Source organism: Empidonax traillii, unplaced genomic scaffold (assembly GCF_003031625.1).
Source record: "Empidonax traillii isolate 1590-97213 ecotype Southwest subspecies unplaced genomic scaffold, ASM303162v1 scaffold134:size1062425, whole genome shotgun sequence".
In the NCBI taxonomy this organism is placed as follows: Eukaryota; Metazoa; Chordata; class Aves; order Passeriformes; family Tyrannidae; genus Empidonax; species Empidonax traillii.
In genome coordinates, this window is record NW_020955327.1 from 279,831 (window position 1) to 302,810 (window position 22,980).

Sequence of the window (22,980 nt, forward strand, 5' to 3'; positions counted from 1 at the left end):
TAGTCCCTCTGCCAAAGGGTGTAGCTCCTGAAGGACCATCCAGGCTGCTGTGCCCAGAGAGCTACCTGGTGCCCCAAAAGCAACTCACCTACTCCAAACTCAGCATAAGCCTCTGAGTAAGTTCATTTGGGTGAGTCCTGCATTACCCAGGAGGGGACTGATCCCCAGACACCAAGCTGTGCTGGGCATCTCCCATCAGAACCAGGAGGAGCTCTGAGTTAACCTTCTCTGGGCCCCAGGTATGACACAATTACACCATAAGGGTTTCCCTCCAGGTAACTCAGCCTTGCTGAGAAGCAGCTGAAGGTCTTTAGCTTTCTGCACAGAGTACAGCTACCTTCAACTAGAGAGGAACACACAAGCCATGAGATGTAACAGAGGACAGATCTTTTTTCTTTCTGCATCATCCTATAGATTTTTTTCACTAAAAACATACCTGTGCAGTCCCTTTTGGGGGTACTGCCCTCTTGCTGAGCCTCAAAAGGCAGCGCAACCTCAGTGTAATTACTGAGACACCAGATGAAATGCAGTATGGCCAACAGGGGAGCAAACAAGAGAGCCATTAGATGCTTTGGGAACTTCTCCCTCTCCCCTGTGAACCCATCACCCCTGAGATCCCCCATCCTGTGGCCAATCCCTCGGAGCAGGGTTGTGTGAGTCCCACTGGCAGGGGGGGCAGAAGGGCAGAGCAGCCCCATGGTCTCAGATGCCTGCCACTGATCTGATGACAGACTGACACCTCTGGGGCAGGGATTTCACATGTGAGCAGACACTGTTGAGCGTAATATAGATCCTGCTGGCACGAGTGTACCAAAATATAACTCCAGTGAATGCAGATGTCCTAGAAGACAAAACCAAACATATTTTTATACCTTATGCCATGAGGCTGTAAGTTACAATGTGTAGAACAACCTCTGCACTTGCACAGAGCCCTTGAGATTTCTTTAAATACCTCTGTTTCCATACAAGCAGAAATATTTTGCCCAAGGATTGTAATGTTCAAGACTGGTCAATGAATTCCTAAGTACCCACTTTGTGGCCAGTCCATGGCCAGACCTTATTGCTTAGCATTCTGTGAATGTGGGAATGGGAAAACTGATGCACAAGAAGTAAAAATAATGTTAACATTTTTGCTTGACTAAATCATTATGGGTAGCACAAAGGGCAACCACGGTTTTTCCCAGCAGATGCTGAAGTTACCAAGATCTTCTGGCCAGCAATGGGTAAAGAAAACCTTAAACAGAAGTTTCTATGTTTTATCCTGTAGCTGATTCTAATACTTTTAAAAAATAAGACTGTTTTCCTTTCACAGAGAACGCTGGCCTGAAAAGAAGTGTACTGCTCACAGCACTATTTGCCATCCATCTGGATGCTGCAGGTGCACAAGGCTGGTGGAAATTCTGCAGGTGAGAATTACTCTGTAATCCCATGGAGCTACACTACACTCTCTAGGTATCAGTACCAAAGGGAACAAGCCAAGGTGAGGCTCACTTTTAACAGGTACAGCCACTCATCAGCTAGGGCATAGCCAGTAAAGAAAATGACACTTGGCAAGAACTCTGATTTTTCTAGAGATGTTATTTGCCCCTTTCTTGCCAAGAACTATTCACTGAGCTATTTAAAGGTAATTGATTGCTGGCCTGTGTGATATCTGAGCAGCTGGAAAAACGGGGCAGATCCCATGAAAAGCCACTGAATCCATGCCACCTCAGGAGCTGTATTGCTGTCACTGCCCTAGATCCTTTCCTGTGATACCAAGCTGTCTGTGCTGTTCTTTTAGACACTGATGTTGAACAGACCTGGTAAGTCAAAGGTACAAACCCAACTGGAAAGCTTTGTCTCTGAACATTTGACAAAAGTTGTGCGTGTGTGCAACGGCAGCCTAAATTTGTGGCTTCTGACTGGCAGCAACAGCAGCAAGGCAAGGGAGAAAACCAAAGCTTCAGGTAGTCAGAACGCTATGCTTGGTAAGGTGTTGCTTTTGCTTTTTCTTTTTTTTCTCTCATGTTCCAAGGATTGGTGTCTGTTTAAAATACTTGGGCTATGTTAAGGTTTTTATCCCTTAGGCAGATAAGGAGATTTGGGACCTCACATTCCCAGTGTTCAGAAGCAGCTGTGATCCCCACAGCTGCTTGCTGTCAGATTTTGCCCTTACCCTCTTTTCAAACAGAGTAAACTAGTGAAGCTGGTTGTGGGACGAGTACAAAGTCTCCTACAAGTTCAGCAGGATGAGAGGAACACCACGAAGCAGCAAACCCTGTGGATATTCACTTGATTAACCAAGATTGCTCAGAGACCAAAGAGAAACCTGAGGCTGGCATGCCTCATGTGCCAGAAACATCTCTTCATGTAAACAAGAATTTAAACGGCGTGAGGGACATAAACTGTGTTTGTAAGCCATCAGAGGGAATAGATGTGTGGCAATAGGCCATACCACCAACTCTTGGAGCAGCTTGTGAGTGCCTCGTAGGTGCCAAATGAGATGAAAGATGGAAGTGCTAATGAGCTGGTCTGCAAACAGGATTTTGCAGCTGGCATCGTCAGGCTGCACCTGGCAGGAATCGCAAACCTGAAGGCAATAAACTAGAGTGGAGTGGGACACAAAAGGGGCATCGGTAAGTGTGTTTCTGGAGGAGTAGGAAGGCTCTTCTGGCAAGTTTGTCTTTGAGAAGCTTTGCACCAAAGTTCTTATGGAAAGAGGAAGCAAACAGATTGCATGTCTCCATCCTTGTGGTAAGTGGAAAGTCATGCCTGGCTTGTCAGAGCTAAGGAAAACCAGCTGTGTAGGGAAGCAAGCTTTACTTTTTGGTGCTGGAATGCCTGCTGAGAGGAGTAGGCATGGCTGGGGAGAGAGGGAAGCACAGAGGAGGACTTGGTCTCAGAGCTCACCACACCCTTTCCTGGCTGGATGTGTTGATCTCCCTGTGTCTTTGTTCAGATGGCTCCTTCCCACCACCTCCCTTCCGAAAGCTGGGAAGTTATTTCTCTCTTGGCCCATGCTGCAGACACTTGGCTTGGCCTTCAAGTGGCTGATTCCTGAGTGCTTACCAGGGAGATGCTCCAAACATCCTCCCAAGCCAAAGGGAAGGGCTGAGCAGCTCTGACAGGCTGCTGGGTCGAGAGAGGCACTAAGCTTGCTCTTCCTGCCCCTCCTCAAGGCTGGGGAGAAAGCCCAGGGAGCCTGCTGGGATCCTTCTTGGCACTGGACAGCCGGTAAATAGAATGTGGGTAGGAACTGAGGCTCAATGCTGCACATCTCCTGAAAGCAGGGAATATCTCTTTGCTCTCCTTGTTGCTTCAGCATCCACAAATCAATTCCTATAGTAAAAGATTACATGCCTGCCACTGCTGATGACTTGCTTATCTGTGTTTGTGTGCCTGCTGTCTGTCCCCAGGCAGAGCTAGCTGGTGTTCCATCATGGAACACCAGCTCCTGTTGTACAGGAGGGAGAGGGCTTCAGGTGAGGATTTATGCAATGCAAAGCTGTCAAGAGCCTCTTGGAATTGGAAATGGGTGGCGATGAGGGTAGAGAGAAAAGTTGGGAAGTGAGCTTTTCTTACCACGTCGAGTAACGTCTGTTAAATCCAAATACAATTTAGAAAAGTAGGTAAGCCTTTTGTGGTTAACTATCCCAAATGAACAATACTTTAATTTTTTCCTGGGGAGAGCATTCTGTATTTGGGAAGAAATTTAGCTGTCTGGCACTTGTTGTAATTAATTTGTGGCCAGTGAAGGGCTACAGAATTTGGCCTGTAATTAGGATATGACGGCCTACGGTACACAGGGTTGGAAAGTTGATGGCAAAGTGTTATATCTGCGAAGCACGTGTTTAAATGCTTTTGAATGGTATGGATGTTATCAGAGGCTGATTTCACTGAGGGGCTGTGGAGTCATCTTCTAAAACCTTTTCTGAAGGTGCTCAACCAATCCCTGCGGTGGCTTCTCCCACAGGTCTGGTTAGCCCTGGATGAGCCAGTCTTGTACCAAGAGACTGGGAGGACTGGGGTTAGAGGTTAGATGTGCAAACCTAAGAGCTTTCAGAGCTGTCAAGTCTGATGAGAAAGTTCAGACTGAGGCTTGGAAGGCAGTAAGGACAAATTCTAAAGGTATATTTTAAGTGGCAGATGGAGGTAATCTTGGACTAGATAACTGGTGTGTGCATATCAAAGAGGAAGGGAGGCAGGCAGGCACTTTGGGAACAAGGCTGGAGGCAGCTGACAGGGTCTGAAGGTCTGTGTGTGGAACAGATTCCATCTGTTTACTCCATTCTGCATCTCCCTGCACAGGCTTTTATGGTATTTGAAGCCGAAACTGCTGAGAAATCAAGCAAGAAACCAGCCATGACCCTGGGAGGATAAACCGCCAAGGCAAACTGAGGCTTATCACACGCAGCTGTGAAGGGACGGGTGGTTTGGGTGGGCAGCAAGCATGGACCTGCTCACACCAGTAGCAGCAGCTCCTGCTTTACATTTGCTGCTCTGCTTTCCAGCAAGTGGAGTTTTTGCTGGTTTCCCTAAGAGGAAAAAGAATCCATTGAAGGCAGAAGCCAGGTGTTCCCCTGGCCGTGCTGGCAGTGGCTGCAGAGCGGGGAGCTGGACTGGAAGGGAGGGACGGACGATGTGCCTTCACCCCACTGCTTGGACAGTGGATGTTCCCAAGCCATGCAGTATATATAATATCACAGTGCCCTCTTGGGGGCAGGTGTTCCTTGGAAATAGACCTTTATGATCTGTGTGCTGTGGATCTCGCTGCTCGTCACTGTTGTTTGTTCCTTGTGCTGCCTGGCTAAATTGTGGAAATTCCCACTGAACTCTACTCCTCTTTAAGAAGAGTTCAGAGTTTTGCCCTTGGGTTTTTATTTTTCTGTTATTTCTCTGCTGCTGATCTGCACTTTAAATCTAAAATGACTGGGGTGAGGAGCTCCTGAGTGAAGATGGCAGTCTGCTCTCAGAAATGAAACCTGTCTTGTTTCAACGCTGTCAGATGAACTTGGCCCCAGCAAGAAACAAATTGTTTTAACAGTAGATTTAATTAGCTAGTGTTTGTATTCCTTCACAGTGTGCTCGAGTCCTGGTGCACCTGCTGCTAGACCTGTCTGTAAGCCCTGGCATCTCCTGCACAGGAGTGTGAAGAATGACTGAAGCGTTAAATAGGGATGTGGGTAAGTGTAGCAATTCCCTGCTGACTGCTGGAACAGCCTGGAGAGGAGGGGACTGTGGTCAGTCTCTCTTCCCCTCTAGCTTTTGCAGCAACATCTTCTGTTAAATGTTAAAAAGGAATAAAATGTAAACAAAAGCACAACTTCCAGTAAGTGTTTGGGATGATTTTATGGGACCGTAGCTATATCACAGCTAATAGGCTCTTGATGATTTACTGTTGCCATTAATGCTTTGAATGTAGGGTACTTAAAACCAAATACTTTGGCTGTACTGGAGTCACTCTGACTCACACAAATCGGCCTTTACCCTCAGGCATCTAGTGACAGGACAAGGGGAAATAGTCTCAAGTTGCACCAGGGGAGGTTCAATTTGGAAATTAGGAAAAATTTCTTCACTCGAAGAGCTGTTGAGCATTGGAACAGGTTCCCCAGGGAAGTGGTGGAGTCACCATCCCTGGAAGTGTTCAAAAACTGAGTAGATGTGGCACCTCAAAATATGCTTTAGTGGGCATGGTGGTTTTTGGTCAAAGGTTGGACCTGATGATTTTGTGGGTCTTTTTTGTGATACAGACCTATCCTTTCCCTGATTCTTTATGTTTGTGGGGTTATGAAAGAATCTCTGTTTTACGGAAAATAGGAAATGACAAGCCTTTGCATTTGTGACAGTTTTTTCCTCCATGTACACATACAAGGCTGCATGTGTGGGTTTAGGGGTTGGGTTGGTTTGTTTTTGTTTGGTGTTTTGTTTTGGTTTTTTTTGGGGGGGGGCGGGGTCGTTTCTTTGTTTGTTTTTTGTTTGTTTGTTTGTTTTTTGCACAAATTTAGCTAGAAGCCTTCCTGTGGTGAGGATTCAGTTGAAATAGATTTGCCAACTGGCAGATGAGTCCATGACCCTAAAAGGTGGTTTCATTGAAAAGCCAGACTCAGATTGATGCTGAGGGCTTCCCTACCTTTTTTTCTATTTCTAGATCTAGTTTACTTCACATCAGAAATAGAATTTTCCTAAATGCCACACCTGAAAACTTGTTCTGGGCCATGCCAGTCAGTCTTTTGTGTTGCTGCTTCTCCCCTTCCCTCTTCTCATGTCATTATGCCCCTAAAGATAACACTTTTACAGGGCAGCCCTTGGACATCATCCAGCTATACCAGACAGCACACTCAGTTGGAAATATGGAGCATGGGCAAAAAAATCATGGTGTGAGGAATACTTATCCCACTAGGTGCAGTTGGGAAATGCTAGGATAGATCTTTTGCTTTCCTTGATCAGTAGCCCTTTGTTAGCCAGGAGCAGGGAGAAAACCTTGTATTTCTGAGCACACCTCGCTTTGTGTGGTGAAGCCTTTTTCCTTGCAAAGACAACTCTTGGTCTCCCCAGCTCCCTGCTTTCCTTCTAAGCTCTGACAAGGTAGGACACAGAATCTCTTCTTCGCTGGCTTGGTTTCCTTGGTTCTTGCTTGGCCTCAGACTCTATAAAGGCATCACCTGATTTCATTTTGCTGTTCAGTGGCCCTATTTTAAGGGTTGTTTGATTGCTACTTACTGGATCCTGCTCTCAGATTGTTTTAAATTCAGCAAGATTTAACTGCGTGGCCTGAGCTGGTTTGTGCCAGGCTGAGTATTTTAGGAAAGTATCTGTATTTTAGGAAAGTATCCTTTTTGTGGACAAGGGAAGAGGAGGAAAAACCTATTATTTGAGAGGCTGTGATAGTCTCGCAGGGCACAGTCTTGGCACATGGAGGAATGATAGCTTCTGCCAGGGACATGGCTTAAATCTGCTCAGTTCTGTACAGCCTGAGAGCCCACGAGGAGCAGAGTCCAGCCATGCCCTGCAGGCAGTGGTTCCAGGGTGAGCGTGGCAGGATCTCCTCCTGCAGCTGCTGTCAGGGCTCTCAGAGAGCAAAGCAGGGAGGTTGCTGCTGCTCACAGTGTCTCTGCCTCTGGCATGCAGGAGCAGGCTTTGAATTTTAAGCAGAGAAAAACCTCTCTTGTGCAACTGTTTTCTTCCCTCACAGTTGGTTTATTTATACATCTTTCAGATTTTTTTTTTTTTTTTGAGAAAGAAGTGGATTCAAATCCCCTTTTGCTGTCCCATCAAGCCTGTATCAGCAGGCTGCAAAGGTAGCAAGATGAGCAGGAGTGCAGTGATGGCATCTCTGGGCTCTTAGGCAATGCCAGAATTCTGGCAGTCACGGAAATCAGGCACAATCGGTTTGTAAAGACAGTAAATGTTTTATTCCTCTCAGATACTTGTGTGGCAGGTAGGTGTGACAGAGAGGCATCAGTGTGATCATTAAGGTGGTATTGTCTCCTTGCATGTTCTTACTTCTCCAAGTCACTCCAGTGTCCTGAATGCACAGGGGGCATGGAGAAGAACTGAGGAAGGGTTTCATCAGTAGCTGTCAGGGGCAGAAATAAATGACTTCAAGTAGTATAACTTCACTCAATTTGTACCTGCTTGTGCTGGCCATACCTTGTATTTACATGGTGCCACTGGAAATTATTTTTAAGTGTTAAAATTTAAATGAACATATGGTCCTGCAGGCTAAATCTGTTACCAGCGATAACATTTCCACTGTAGTTTGTTTCATAGAACCTCAAGAAAAGCAACTGATTGGAGTGATTTATTTTCAATCCCAAGGAAAAAAATAGCCTTAGAGCCTTTGTGAGCTCCAGAGGAAAAGCAACCACAGTGCTGGGCAGGCAATATCTGCAGTCACGGAAGTGACTGATAACAACTTTCTCATCTCATCACCTCACAGATAGGTTTTTGCTGTAGGATGCAGACATGAAAGAGTCTCTAGGGCCCTTCTGCCCTACGTGGGAGCTGCAACAGCAATCCTGGCACAGCTTGAGAAACTGGTCGGCTCTTAAGTCACTGTGTAAGAACCCTGTTGACTGATGAGGTTTGAGGCAGGCACAAGGACCCAGGGTGGGGTGAGAACTGCCTGGGATTTGGAAGGGGTAGTGTGTGGTGTGAATTACACCCACGGCATGAAGGGTCCCCGGGCACCCTTGTGTTTCATTTCACCCGGGTAAGTGAGAAGTGAATTGTTACCCTGTGCACATCTGGGCATGGCTCGTACTTCTGGGACACGGGTCATGACTGTGCCGTGACAGGCTGGTTGGTCACAAAAATAAAATGTGGCAGTAGCCATCCAGAGAGTCTTCAGATCTTGGTCACTTACCAGTTCCTCAAGTGGCTTCTCATGGATATTGCACAGCAGCACTGATGAAATTAGACCACTGCTATAGACAGATTACTTCACTGTGTAATACATCTGAGAAGTTGCTCTGGCATCAGCTGAGAAAGACTCTGTGGGCTAGTGAGGAAACAGTCACCACCTGTAACTAAGGCCTCCCCGAAAGGTGTGGTCAGACTGGGATTATGTGCAAGCAGCTTTTCAAAATGTTGATGCACATGATAATGGCTCTCTTCCCTCCTAGTGTCCCTTTTCCTGGGTTTCTTACACTCCCAGGTGAAAGCATCATCCCTTTGTAGATTTTACAGCTCCAGTTTCTGAGGGGGAATATTTGAAGGGGAGTTTCTAGATCTGAATTACTGAGGAAAAAAACATCTGTTTAGGAGATGAGGACTAGTTGTATCTCTTTTCCTGACTTTTCCTAGTAGGAAAATGCTCTTTATGCTTATAAGGAGGGGAATTTCCCACCTAGCTGCCTTGTTTTCAGCTTGGATGTTCTTTTGTCTCCTTACTGGCAGACACAGCCTCTGGCAAGGGAGAAACTGCTGTTTCTCCGGCCCCTCTGAAGTTCCTCCTCATCTCTCAGAATACCAAACATATCTGATAGCTCAGGCTTAACTGCAAGATGCCAATCAGGCAGTTTGCCCTCAGGAATGGGAAAAGGCCCTGAATTACGAAATCTTCAGTTATTCTGCTGCCAAAACTTGTGGATTCTCCCAGTGCTGTCGTGACCCCCAGGTGGAAAATGTCTTCCTGGCTGTCCTCGGCCAGGAGGCTCCTGGTGGTTTCCAGGCAGTGCATTTGCTCTCTAGCCCCTCTCCCCACTCTCTTTTAGAAGGATCTGATCTTTAGGCACTCTTGCTGTATCCTCCTAACTCCAAAAATAGGTGTCTCTGTCTAATTATGCTTAATGCTTCTGGGTGCATAATTGCAGAAGCCAGGCAAGAGTGCAGTCTCTTTCATCACAAATTGATCAACCTTTTCCTGCTCCGTTCCAGCTTCCTTGTGTTAACCGTGGCTAGATGATGGTGTCTGGGCTGATGTTGCTGAGGCAGACACGGGAACAGGAGCAGCGTGTCCTGCAGCTCCCTCTCCTGTGCCTGCCCCCTGAGACACATCATCATCTGCTGTAGCTGGGAGACTTGCTGGGCAAGATGCTGGGTGGGCAGCAATTATCATTGGCCTCGTTCCTGTCTCTCCTGCACACCTCCTGGAGGAACTCTTATCACAGGGCCATTTCACAAGGCCTCCTTGTAGCTGTGAACCTCTGCTTTTCTTCTTGGATCAACCTCAAAGGGCATTTTACTTCCTTGCTTCCTAGCACAGAACTTGTGTGGGCACACTGGTGTTTCCAACCCTCTGCTGCAAGGCTTGGAGGGACCTTTCAGTTCCTCAGATAAAATATTCTGGGGAAACTCTGCTACGTGTTTTCCCAGTCTCTGAGATACGTGATGTGATTTCTGGGGTTGTTCCGTGCAGAGCCAGGAGTTGGACTTGATGATCCTTGTGAGTCCCTTTCAACTCAGGATATTCTGTGATTCTACAAGGTGGCTACTGTCAGGGACAAGGAAGGGCACTGGAAAGATCTCTTACCCAGCCTGGCTATTCTTGCATGCATGTTGTGCTGAAAAAGAAAAAAAAAAATAGCTGCTGGTTGTTGTCATGGTGTTGCCTCCAGCTTCCTGTTTCACTCTGCTCTGCGTGGGCAGATGTCACCTGTTTTCTTTCTAAGGTGACTGTCACCAGTGCTGTAATTCTCAGCTAATGCAGGAGACCCTAACGAGTGACACCTGATGTAAAACCAGTCCCCTGCAGCTCTGCACCTGCCTGGGAAGCTGCATCTTAGACAGCCTTTGCTTTACTGCCTCTACCCGACACAAGCCCAAGTGTTAAAAATTAGAGCCTTTGATTGAAACCTGCCAGAAATTATGTCTGTTTCTCACTGCCTGCCCAAGCCCTCCCTGGAGACAGACCTATATCCAGTGTGGATGGAGGTTTGCAGAGGGGCTCTGCAGAGGTCAGGTGGACCTACCTGCCTCCCACGCAGCATTTCTCCCTGCACGGGGTCTCCAGCTGGGCAAAAATATTGCTGTTACAGGAGATTTCCTTTTGGTTGCCCCTCCAGGGGCAGCTTTTCTGTAAATAATTAGCAAAGAGCAGCTTTCCAGTTGTCTAGGGGAACATCATCCTAGCTGCTGCAGGATGGGCAAAGGGAGGACTCATCCCTGCATGGCAGCACAAAGGAAAGCTGGCTGGGCTGGGGCACCAGCGAGGGCAGGGGGAAGATACTGTTGAAAAAGGAGGTTGGTTTTGGCCGTGCTTCATGCTGGGAGCCTATGAGGAGGGTTATCATTTATCATCGGTCTTTAGGAGCTTGCTCTACACCCTTCCTTTGGGCAATCAGAGCCACTTTGTAATTCACCAATTTTGGCCTTTATAAGATTTATTTTTCTGCCAAACTCTTGTAGGAAGGGAGAATCTGGGGCAGGTAGGTAGCTTTAGGAAGCATAAACCTCCTGAACTGAAAACAAGTTGTCTTTATCTCCTGTTCTAAATCTCTCACTTCTCCAATGACCTCTCTGACAGATCCCCAGGAAGCAAAATAAACATGGGGTTTGGACTGGTTCATTCTGCAGAACAACTACTTGCAAAATCAATGGTGTGTTGTTTTTCTTCTCCTTTGCTGAAGCCAGAAATAGGTCAGGCAGCAAACCAGCGTTTCTGAGGCAGCCAGGAGTGACTGGTATACGCAGGTGTGTTTCAGAGGTGGCCTCTCTCTGGGGTTAATGCTCTGCCTAAAATCCCCTCATCTCCCTTCTGCTAGAAGGAGGAGGAAGTGAATTGTTTGCAGCAGAGAAATGAAACCACTTAAGATTTCCTTGAACAAAGAGGGTAGGTTTTTCAATAGAAAAATACATCTGGTACATCCTCCTACAAGGCACTGTGTCCGTGACACTCAGCTCTGCTTGTTCATGCCTGACGTCTGTGCTTGGGAGCCTCAGCCCTTCACTCAGACCCCCTCTCATTAACACTGTACCTTGCCTGCAGTTAGGCTGTGCAAGGCAGAAAATCTTCTTAATGGAAGTGAATAAAAGAGCCTTGCATTGTATTCTGGATCGCATATGGGGTTGTCAGGTCTATTCTAAGTCACGTTAAAGTTAATATGGTCACAGCAAGACAGCAATATTCACAGTATTTTAGGTCTACTCTTCAGTAAGGTTGTCCCACTTAATTTCCCTTGGAAAAATCCTAGCCCTGGTGATTGGCTTTATTTTCTGCAGATCTTTCAGCTCTCTGCTTGTCTCTTTCGAATGTCTGGCAGCATTTTCACTGACACAGGCTGTAACAAGCTGCTGCATTGGGCTTTCACAAGCAGTCACTGCCTTGGAAAAAATAGGGGTCTTTGTTTTCCCATGTGCCATGTGTCCCCCTGATAGTGAAATCAACTCTTCAGAGCACACAGTCAGGGCATGAGGGTGACAGCCCACAGATCATTTGGTATCACTCCTAATTGTTGGGGCAGCAGAGGAACAGTAATTAGACACATGAAATGTTCTATTTCCTACCTCTGCTGTGGGGTTTGTAATATCAAACTGGCTTGCTTGAAAGGGTGAGTTCCTGGACCTGAAACCTGGGAGACACTGGGCAGCTGCCACTGATGTGCATGGGTTGAAAGCTGCAAAAATGTCCCTCTTTCCACTTCCAATTCATGTCAGATTGCGGAAGTAGCTTGAGGTTTTTCTCCACCCAAGGTCATAGGATATAAAAGCAAACAAACCATCAGCCTGTTTTGGAAAATGCAAATGAGAAACCTGCTTTATCACAGCATCTGAATGGGAGCTGCTTGCAGAGGAAAGCTAAGCGAGCCAGAGATGGGAAATGGCCTCCCAGGGCTTTCACGCTGCTGACACGTGGCTCTGTCACCAAGGACTATTTGCTAGCACAGATGCGGTGACAGGCCCCTGAGAGTCCTTTCCTTGCCAGCTCTTCAGAAGATACCAGAATAGCTCAGACAACACCTCATGAGCTCGTGCTTCCTTCCACATGCAGGTCCCTTTCAGCATGTCCCGTGTTGGCTCTGCAGGCTCTTGCACCCCAGCACACAAACAGCTCCCTCCAGTTCAGAGAATACACACCTAAGTTGAGCTTTCTCCAGTGTCACTTTGCAAATTCTCCTCTCTTTGAATTGTTGCATGACAGAGGTCATGACCAAACGCAGTGTCAGAGAGAAGCTCATTTTTAGCTCCGTTCGTATTTGGTGTGATCAGTGCAACGTCACTTTCTTTTTGTGGAACCCGTGGGCCAACTACATGCAAAGAACAGAGCTTTTACCTGCTCCTGTTGTTATTGATGGTCATTACAGCAGGCACAAGGAACAGGCAACAAGACTAAGATCCCATTGTGATGCACACTGCATGAACAGTGTGTTACACTGGCCCTGCTTTGTATTAGAGTCTAATTATAGCCTGTCACAGTCAACAAACCATTTTTTCTATAATGGAAACCACACATGCTGTGTATTACACAGTGTGCTGAAAGATATTGTGAGAGCTGAAGAGCCCCTGACTTCTCATTTATGATGAATTTTTGTTAGTATGTATAATTTATCTATTCAATAAAGGGTAGTTATTCCCGTATTGGCCTACAGGATTTTAATAAAGGGTAACTGGGGCCTGACAACCTTCTTTAAACACCTACTTAAAAAGTAACAGATGTTAGGCTAGCATGAATAACATTCTGTGAACAGTTTTTTTTGTTGGTGTTTTTTTTTTCCATTTTGTGTACCTCCTTAGCCAACCCCAGCAGTGAAGGAGAGCCTTTATTTACATAATTATTAGAATTTTGATGATTGAAGTCCTTGCCTTGTCCAGCCTCAGTGTCTCGATGGGGTGTGATCTCCTCCTTTGCTGTTCTCCCAAGGTACATCTGATTGTCAGCAGGCTCAGGGCCCAGTTCTTCAGTCAGGGACTGTAAAACTAACACTGTTAACAAAGCCTGGAAAGGTGTGTGGGGTGAGAAACATGTGATGGTGTTTTGTCCCTGGGCTTTGCCACGAAAACTTCTATACAAAGGGGTTTGCTCCTTTTTTGTAGTTGCTAATTTGATATTTGTATCAGCACTGCAGTTTGTCCTTTATATCCTGGTATTCTGTGGGGGGAACAAGAAAGGATGCTGCTTGTTTGTGAGCCTAAAGCCCAAGGAAAGAATCTGATGAGAAAGCTTTGATAGCAGAGAAGTGTCTGGGGACAGGGGGAAGGAAATGGGCAAATATTAGCAAGGAGGATATAGACAAGCATGGGAATGCTCTGAAATGCCAAGATTTTGTGTGAGTTTGGAATTTGTTTGATAACTGAATTAAGTGACTGTGAAGCACAAGCACTTGGGCAAAAGCAGATCAGCAAAGAAGTCTCTGCATAACAGCAGCTTCCAGCAAAATCCAAACAACAAAAAACCCTGGGAGACCCAGACCTGGTGTTCACCTTCCCTGTACTATCTGCAGCATCAGGGGACTTGCTTGTAGCTTGATGTACCAAAGAGATTTGTGCTAGAGCTCCCTTGCTCAGACTGTGCTGCGAGGCAGGGTCTGTGATCAACTTGCTCTTCCCTTGGGACTTCATCTCTCTGAAGTCAAAGGGAGTCTCTGCCTTACCATCAGCTTCACAGACTTTGGAGCAGGCTCTGGAGCTTGTCCTCAGCCAGCTGAACCCCATGCAAGTTCTAAAGCATAACATTTCAAATTGGTTTCTTGTTTCCCAAGGCTGTGGACAGTCTTATGTGAAAGACAGAGCTCAGGGCTGGAGGCTGAGTCTATTCCCAGAAGAGCAAAGGGGCTCAGAGCAGAGTGGGGGCTGCAGGAAGGGCAGTACTGGCTCCAGATACACCTGCCTGCCCCTCATTCTGTCCTAGATCTCTGTGGGGAGCTGGCAAATGAGGTCCTGTGACGCATCTCACCCGAGTCAGAGCTAAGTGGTTTCAGCAGTAGCGGTAGGAGCTTATCATCACTGTCTCCTCAGGTGTCAGCACCCAGAACAGAAGCAGGTCAGGGGATGATGCTGTTGAGCTGCTGTGGGCAAAATGTGGCAGATAGGGTGAGGATATGTAAGCTGTGCTCTGTTCCATCCCCACAACTGCCCCTATTCTACACTTAGTTCCAGGTGAACATTCCCTCCTCTCCCTGCTAGGGAACTGGTGCTAGCCTTTTACCTGTGCCTGAGTTGGCTTTTAATTCGTGTCTCACTGAGGAGAAAAGAGGATGATGACATATCACTCCTAAGCATTGGCTACTGCTCTTTTTTACACAATTATTTTTAAGGCAGTAACCATTTTATACAGAGCTAAATCCAGCTGAGTAGCATTAAAAGGAAGACAATATTTAATGCAAAAGCACAACCTCTGTAGAAAAAAGGGAGCAGGCTTACGTTAGATATTAGGAAGAAATGCTTTACTGTGAAGGTGGTCAGACACTGGCACAGGCTGCCAAGAGAAGCTGTGGATGCCCCATCCCTGGAAGTGTTCAAGGCCAGGTTGATGGGGCTTTGAGCTACCTGGTCTCATGGAAGGTGTACCTGCCCATGGCAGGGGGGTTGGAACAAGATGATCTTTAAGGTCCCTTTCAATCCAAACTGTGATATGATTCTCTGAAAACAGTGTGATGTGTAAGACAGACAAGGGTTGCTCTAAATCAGCCTCTTTCCATTCTGGCCCTATTGTCAGTCAAGATGCACAGGCTGTTCTCTGGCAAAACCACGTGAAGTTAAACTGATTGAGAATGATATGTGAATTTGACCATGTAGTGAGACTGATTTCATCTTTTTAGATCGGCAGTGTGAAATGGGAGCTGACAAGCGCACAGCTCTCACAAGCATAGCATTTAGCATACAGGTGAATACAGATTTAGGTGCTAATTGTTCTGGCCTTTAAAAGGAATGGCGGTATTGTTAGGAAGCTAGTAGTCACTGCTGTAAGTCCTCTCTGATTCAGCTTTGCTATCATTTGGAAGGAATGCTGGAGAACAGCATTTCCCAGGAAAGCTTGAAAGTTAGAAATAGCCACTGTGGAGACCTCATTGTGGCCTTCCAATACATAAAGAAGGCTTCCAGTACTGTAAAGAAGGCTGGGAACAGACATTTTAGCAGGGCCTGTTGTGATAGCACAAGAGGTAATGGCTTTAAACTAAAAGAAGGCAGATTAAGACCCCATGATCTTGCCTCAGGTTTTGGTGGCAGTGAGATCTTTATTCCATCCTGCAGCTTCTGCTTTGTTCGGGTCACTTTGTTGTCTGCTCCCCATGACAGATGAAGACGTGTTCAGTGTGTTTAGCCCTAGTTTAATGCTTTCCTTGTAGCTATCTGATGAGCATTATTTACCTCTGCTGGGTGTACTTCTCTTGCTGTATTTACATCAGTGGTACAGCTGTTCTGGAAATGGCTACTGTGTTTGCTGTTGGACATAAAATACAAGAGCTACTGACCAAAAAAGCCCCTCTCCCCTTGCTCTGATTCTGTCCTTTTGTGCTTTACCGTTGCTGCAATATTTCCATTATTTCAGATACATCTGAAAGTATCGTATTTTGGCACAGTTCAAATCGGAAGATTAATCCATCACTGGAAAACTCTGGCACGCTCTGCAGCCTGCGAAAACCTTTGTGTGGATGTGCTTCGGGTCCCTGTCTCTGCATGAAGCCGGCTCCTGATGAGCAAGTCCCTTCTCTGCAGCCCCAGGCTGCCAGGAGAGGGCAGGCAGCTGCCAGCAGCCCGCTGGAGGATGAGAAACCCTTCACACGCAGCTAAGAAATGTAAATCCACAAAATAGATAAAGGCAGAAAAGCAGAGTATCAAGTGACATCGCAGCAGGTCTAATGCCTGCCTGCTCATCAAAATTATAGAAGCAGAAAAGTCACACAGGTTTGTGGCATTTCCAGGCACGGACATGAACTAACAACCAATATCCAGATACCTGCCATGCTTAGGGATTTTTTAAAAAATGAATCCAGCATCACAGCTTGAGCCTTCCTTTAATTGTTTCTAAGTAATATTTCTTTGTTGGCTCCTGGAGATGACCTGCAGGCTCTCTAGTGTGCACAGACACCCAAAGACTGACGAAAATGAGGTGGAGAGTTATTTTTTTCCCCTGACTTCTCAGATGAACAGGGGCAGGTGAGCCAGAACTTCTCGCAGGTGGCTGAGCAGACAGAGGGGTCGGGTTCTGTAGCTCTGGTATCGTTTCCCACAATCAGTCGTACTTCCCTTGCCCAGGTGCAGCCTGCCTGCTGCAGCAGAGATCTGGTAAAGGGCCAGTGAGTCCTTCATGCCCCTGCTAGAGTTAAGGCTGTGGGGAGCAGTAGGCTCAGCCTAGCAAAAGCTTAAAGTCCTGCTCCAGATTTTCTCTATTCAGACTCGAGGCATGTTCTTATTAGGCTGATTTTTAATCTACCCAAAGGTGTTGTTGAAGTTGCAGATGAACACATGCACCTGTTTGTGTACAGGCACTTTGAACACTGAGCCCCCAAATGTCAGGGCAGAGCTGCTGCAGATTCCTCTCGTGTGCCTTTGCAGTGAACCTTCGGTGGCCCCGCCCACCCCAGTAAGTCTGTGTTAGCAGGGATCCCCTCATTGCATCCTGACATTTATATTCAGGGAAAGACAGTTTTTGTCAAACCTATCAGTGAATCTCCTTCTGAGGAACTAATACAGCAAATCCTACAAACTCTGTGTTTTCTGCTGGCTCTGACTTTCCATAGTTCACTGACTTATAATTACACACAGTATGCTGCTACAGGGGCTTCTGTTTCACAGAGGATAGCTGCTAATAGGGCTTCAGTGTTTCCCCTTGCATGCCTTGGAATTTAATTAGAAATTAAGGTATAACCTTATATTACATAAGCTTGGTTAGCCAGGTAGATCCCCTGTCTGCTGCAAGGCAATGCCAGTCACCTGGGCACCTCTGGGTATGACGTCTTGCTGTGCCCACAGTCAGGATGAGAGTGCCTCTAGGCTCGGGCAGAGCTTTCAGGGCACTTGAAGTGACCTCAGAAACTGAGCAACATGTTGGTCCTTTGCAACTGAGTCTCGTGTGCTCTGCTGCAGCCTGAGGTGAGCTCAGTGTGTGATGAAAGGGGTGCACTGCCTCAAACAGGTGTGATCCAGTGCTCACCTGCAGTTTAGATGGGTTTTAGGATGCAGCAGGGCTTTTTAGGATGCACCATTAGAGGGTGGGTTTTTAGGAGCAGCACTGGAAACTGAGGATCTAGCAGAGTGAGTGAGCAGGATTGTAGTACAAATCTACTTAATAATACAAAATAATAATGCTAAGACATTGTTTCGGTGCTTTGTGATAGAAAAAATCATTAGCTTACAGCACAAACAAATGAAAGATCATGGATGATTAAAATTGTATTAAAGCACACCAATGATACTGGCACCACAGACATCTCTGCAGACTATTTGAACAGTACATTAAACAAAGTCAATCATTTCTTCATAATAATGGTATTTACAGTAACACAATAGGAATGCAAGGCATTTCACTGCAGGCAGCCTGGTGTTTAAAAATATACCTAAAGCCTTAATATCCAGAAAGAATAGGTACGGTCTATGCTCAAAAAATGGTTAACACTACAGTTCAGTTTTCAGATGCCAGGCTTTAGTATAATAAGCAGTAGCAAAGGAAATTAAAATGAGGGAGGACGTTGAACAAGGGCTTTAAAGAGAGGATTTGCTATAGAGAGTTTAGAGCAGGATGATTTTGATTGTGTTACTGTACGAGATAAAATGAAGCTGGGGGGATTCATAATTATTAATGTCGCTAATCCACGAAAAAGAATTTAAAGATAAGATGATAGAATATTATTTGCAACTTCAGGCAAAGGTTTCCTATTTGTGGTCATTATTACTCACCTTCTTTGGATCCAATTAAAAAAAAAAAAAATCCAACAAGACATAGCTCTGTTTCTGCACACATCAGGAAAGGAAAGCTGAGAACTTCTTTTGCTGTCAAGGGCTAAACTCCCTTCTAACTGGATGACTTTGTGTGTGTATGTGAAAAAGGAGGCTTCAAAATTGGGCTACAAATGTGTTAGTAGCCCCAGGAAACTTTAATATGTACTAGAAAAGAACCAGTGCCATGCCACGTACTGAGATATTGTGAGGAGATAATCATTTCCCTTCCCTCTTTTGAGGATAAACAGGAGACACTGAAAGATACAAAAATCAAGAAGGGTTAAACAAATTAAAGGAATGCTTAAAATTTATCTGTGTAAATCCTTACCAATAAATACTTTATGTAAGAGGTTGGAACAGTACAGGAGAGAGCATAAAGTGAAATTCTTAGTTGTTGTCCTTGAATTGCACCAGCCCCATGTGTGTTTGCCTCTTCTCTATTTAATAATTGCCTCTTCTGTTTGGTATTTTTCTGGAAGAACCTGTACCTTTTCTGTTTTGTTTTTTTGCTACTGCTTACTTACAATTTTGGGTTGTTAGTCTGCTCTGTGATGAGAGATCCCTTACTCCAGTTACCTGATAAAAAAACCAAACACAACCCAGCAGATTAAATTTTTAGATCTTTTCATCTGCTTTTCATTCGCAGGTACAGATCCAACTGATAGTGAGGCTGAGCTAGCAGAGCCTCATTGTGTGTTTGGCAAAACCTTGTCTCTGCTGTTCCAGTCTGCTGGGGCTTTTCCTGCTTCCCAAGCTGGTCTCTGCCAGAGCCTCAGCACACAACCCAAGACCACTGCAGGGCAGAGGTCTGGAATCAGCAGCCTCTTCCAAAAAAGCACCAGAGCCCCCTGAGGCTGATGTGGATAGCAGATGTGGAATGCTGCTGGGATCCACCTTGAAATTCACTACAGTAGGTACTTTCCACCTCTCAGCAGCAAGGCACAGAGTGAAGGAGCAGATTTGCAGTGAGCCCTATCCAACAGTGTCATCGGTCAGCATGTCTGTGATCCCCCATACAGAGGGAACAAGTGCTTTTTGACACCACAGGGAGGCTAAACTTCTTGATTCTGGGTTTATCAAACATTGCTTTGGGCAGGTGGAGGGGCCAGATGTTGATCTGCACTATACCAGTGGAATGTTGATTATGGGTGAGTCACTCCAAGCCAGAATGGCATGAACGGACCAGGAATCGGTGAGGTTTTGGGCATGTTTTCAGGCATGTCTACTGGAAAATATAAACAAAGCCACAACCAGTAGGCCCTTTGTCTTGCATGCCAAGTTATCAGAAAAATACTGGACAAGAAAAAGACAAGGACAAAGGACCTTAAGAAGATTCTTTACTGCCTATGTTTTGCTTGTGCCTTCAGAAGGCAGGACTTCCTTGGGGAAAAGAAAAATGCATCATAGTATTCAGGTGGCTTTGATACCCTTGAAATCTTTTTCTTGGATTTTTTAAAGACTAAAGTGATGGAAAAAAACAGGTATAGGGGTGTACACAGAAAATGGGGAAGATGCACTGTTTGGAGAGTGCTGTTCTCTGTAGAATAGCAGTGAAAGAAAATACAGGCAGGGAGAATCTTCAATTAAGATAGTATAAGGAGGCAAATATTTGAGGAACCAGTAAATCAACTAGATAAGAGCAGAATAAATGTAATTCAAAGACCAATTTCTTGTTGTAGTATGTTGCAAACATCAGAGCGCAGCACTGCATTTGATGATGGACTATACAGCACAAAGTTGGAAAAGAGGCAGTAGCTCTCTCTGAAGCTCACTGAAAGATAAATAAATCACAAAGGTTATTGTATCATACTGTCAGTGAGGTTTTTAATAAGTAGGTACAATTATTTTAGGCATGAAGAAAATATAACAAATATCTGCCCCCAAGGGCTGTTATTTTCTCAACAAATGTGCTGGCAGAAAAAGTCAAGCAGACATAAATATAACAGGATGGAAAACTATGTGCTGGGGAAAAGGGGTTTGCAATCCTGTTAGATGTGCCCTGTATAAAGAAGTACATCCCAGTGGAAGACTTTCATAGAAGGAGGGGGGGAAAAAAAAAGTTTTACATATGGCAATGAAAACGGGATACAAGGTGTAAAACCAGGCACCAATAAATTCACACAAAGTGTCAGACTTACTTGGCAATAGAAATATCCTTGGGATGATCTCTTAAGTTGATCAGTGCTGGGACAGGAGTCCCACTTGCAGAGTGAGGGCTGGTTTAGAAAGCCTTTGTTTTTACTAGTGAGCATTTAATGCTCATCTGGGATGACTAAAGGCTCCGTCAGTTCAATTTCAGGCCAAGACTGATGATTCAAAATGAATTTTTCACAAGTAATGTCTTCCTGAATAAGGACTGGAGTATTAGAAGCATTGGAGACTTTCCCTGTCAGCAATATGAGTACTAATAGAGGGGTAGTGGGCTACCATAGGAGGAATAACATCTATTTATCTGTTACAAAAAGTGAACTTAAAGCAATGGAGAAATGTCTAAAGCAAAGATGGATAAAACGTGTCAGATCAAGCTCTCACACTCAGAATCAAATGGTATGGGTAAGTGTGGGGGTAAATTACACGTGTGACTTGAATTTTAAAGTAGCCCTAGTGACTTAGGAACATGCCAGCCAAGCACAGTCTAATGGTACACTGTAGAGGGTGGTCCGTGTATCTGATTTACAGTGTGTACAGCAATTCCCAGCCCCATGCCAAGCTTGTTCCCAACCTGCCAATGGAAACCCTTAATTCTCTTGGTTATCACAGTTCTCTGTAACTAGTTCAGTTAGGCTGTAATTTGCAATTTTTAAAACACGAGCATTGCATCTGGAGGGAGGAGATTTGTGGAGGCATTTTTTATTTTTTATTTTGAAGTTCTTGGGAGGGCAGTGCTAAGCTCTGTAGCTCTTGTACTGAGGGTGCCACCACTGCCCACACCCAGACCAAACATTGCTGTTCATGTCTGCTTCAGGGCTAGTTTGCAGAGCCTGGCAGCAGCAGGCTTTTAAGCATGTGAGTTGAGCATACTTACAGTCTGAGGGGAAAAAACCCCTCTGTCTATCCCTTAGAAAAAAAAACTAGTGTGGTTACTGTAGTAACCATGATCTTATGTGCCAGCAGACACAGACTTCTGGACAGTCAGTACTGCAGTGAGGAAGTGTTGCACATGTATGACTGTAGCAAATAGGCCTTGGATAACATTTTCTAAGTCATCTAGGCTACCCCTTTGTCCCAGGGCAGGACTGGCTTTGCCTTCACCAGGCAGGTTCTTGTCTAACTCGGTTTTTGAAATCACCAGTGATGAGGAAGGGAATGTTTTTCCTCATCACAGCTGTTGCCTGTTTCATAGCCTGCGGTGTGAAATGGATGGCATTTACATACAATTCTTATATTCACTGGTGTAATTGTAGCTCTTGTCTCTGGTTGTTTAACAGATTGAACTAATGACCAGCCATTTGTGTAGTGAACTTTGTCGTCTTCCTTTAATATTCTGGGAATTGGAATATGATGTGGTGAAGAGCGCTTTCTGTGGCTCGAGAGCACCTGGGCAGATTCAGAATAAGCCTTTTTCTCTCTAGTCTATTGGACTGTATTCCTGATTTACAGAATTTACTCCCTCCTAAGCCTTAAGGGAATATCAAATTTTTCTTCTTTGTGACTCAGTTCCTTCCTTTTGGATTTCAAATATACTGTCATCAGTAAATAGTAAATCCAGAATAACAACTGGATTGTGAGAATACCTAGGTCTTCAGGAAGAAAGAAATCTCTACCTAAGTATTGCTGGCCAGAAGGTGTAACATGTTTATCAGATTAAACAAGTCAGAGGCCATAATGTCCAGAGAAGAAAAGCAGATGCTTGTTTTAATGGAGTTGATACCAGCAGCATGAATGATTCACTCACTTGTTCAAACAGTTCAGCTTTCCTTTACTGTCATGCTTTATTTTCAGCTAAGACAGTCCCCAGTCCATCACTCTGGTTGGAGTTAGATGGTCAAGAAGGTTGGATGCAGATGCCACCCCATTGCATCCTGCAGCATGACACAGAAAAGGACATTATTTAGCTGCCTCACAGTGCTTTTTTGTCCTATACTTCGCTCCATTCAGGTGGTTATAAATGTTCACAGACCCTGAGCTTTTAATATATTGATTAAAAAGTATGGAGAGTTTTTTTGTCTTTAAATTTCTTTAGCTCTTAAAGTTCTTTGGTCTTGCCGACTTCCACTTGGGTTTTTCCCAGGTAAGGTCTGTTGTGTTTGTTTTGTGTGGGCTGTGTTTTTGTTTCTTGAAGAACAGGTATAAAGTTTAAAGTGATATGTGAACTTTTCCACTTGATCATAACACTTGTCTCTCCCCTGTCTCCTGCTCTGCTCCCTCTGCTTGGCTCTAGGTTCTGGATAGAAATGAGATCAGCTTCAAGGCTTGGTATAACCTCTTGAGCAGCCTCTATGCTGAGCTTAAGGACTTGAATGGTTGCACAGATGCCACTAAGAGTCCTAGCCCCAAAAACTCTGCTTCTTCTCCCATACTGCCTATTTCTCTAGTCCTTACTGAAATTTTATGTCAGAAGCTAAGCTAATTCCTTCTTGAAGATATGGAAATTTAACAATTACTTGGTCAGGGTAGCTGAGTTTCTTCATGGACTCATTTCCATTGGCAAAACTAGAAGCCATTTAAGACCTGGGGCTTGCA

At 45.2% G+C, this 22,980-nt stretch overlaps 1 long non-coding RNA gene across 1 annotated transcript; it reads left to right on the forward strand.

Moving 5' to 3' along the window:
* Window positions 1-1,318: 1,318 nt before the first annotated feature.
* LOC114057455 lies at window positions 1,319-14,449 on the forward strand. The gene is made up of 3 exons (XR_003571225.1): window positions 1,319-1,406; window positions 5,060-5,162; window positions 14,374-14,449. It is a non-coding gene; the product is annotated as an uncharacterized LOC114057455 (long non-coding RNA).
* Window positions 14,450-22,980: the final 8,531 nt, after the last annotated feature.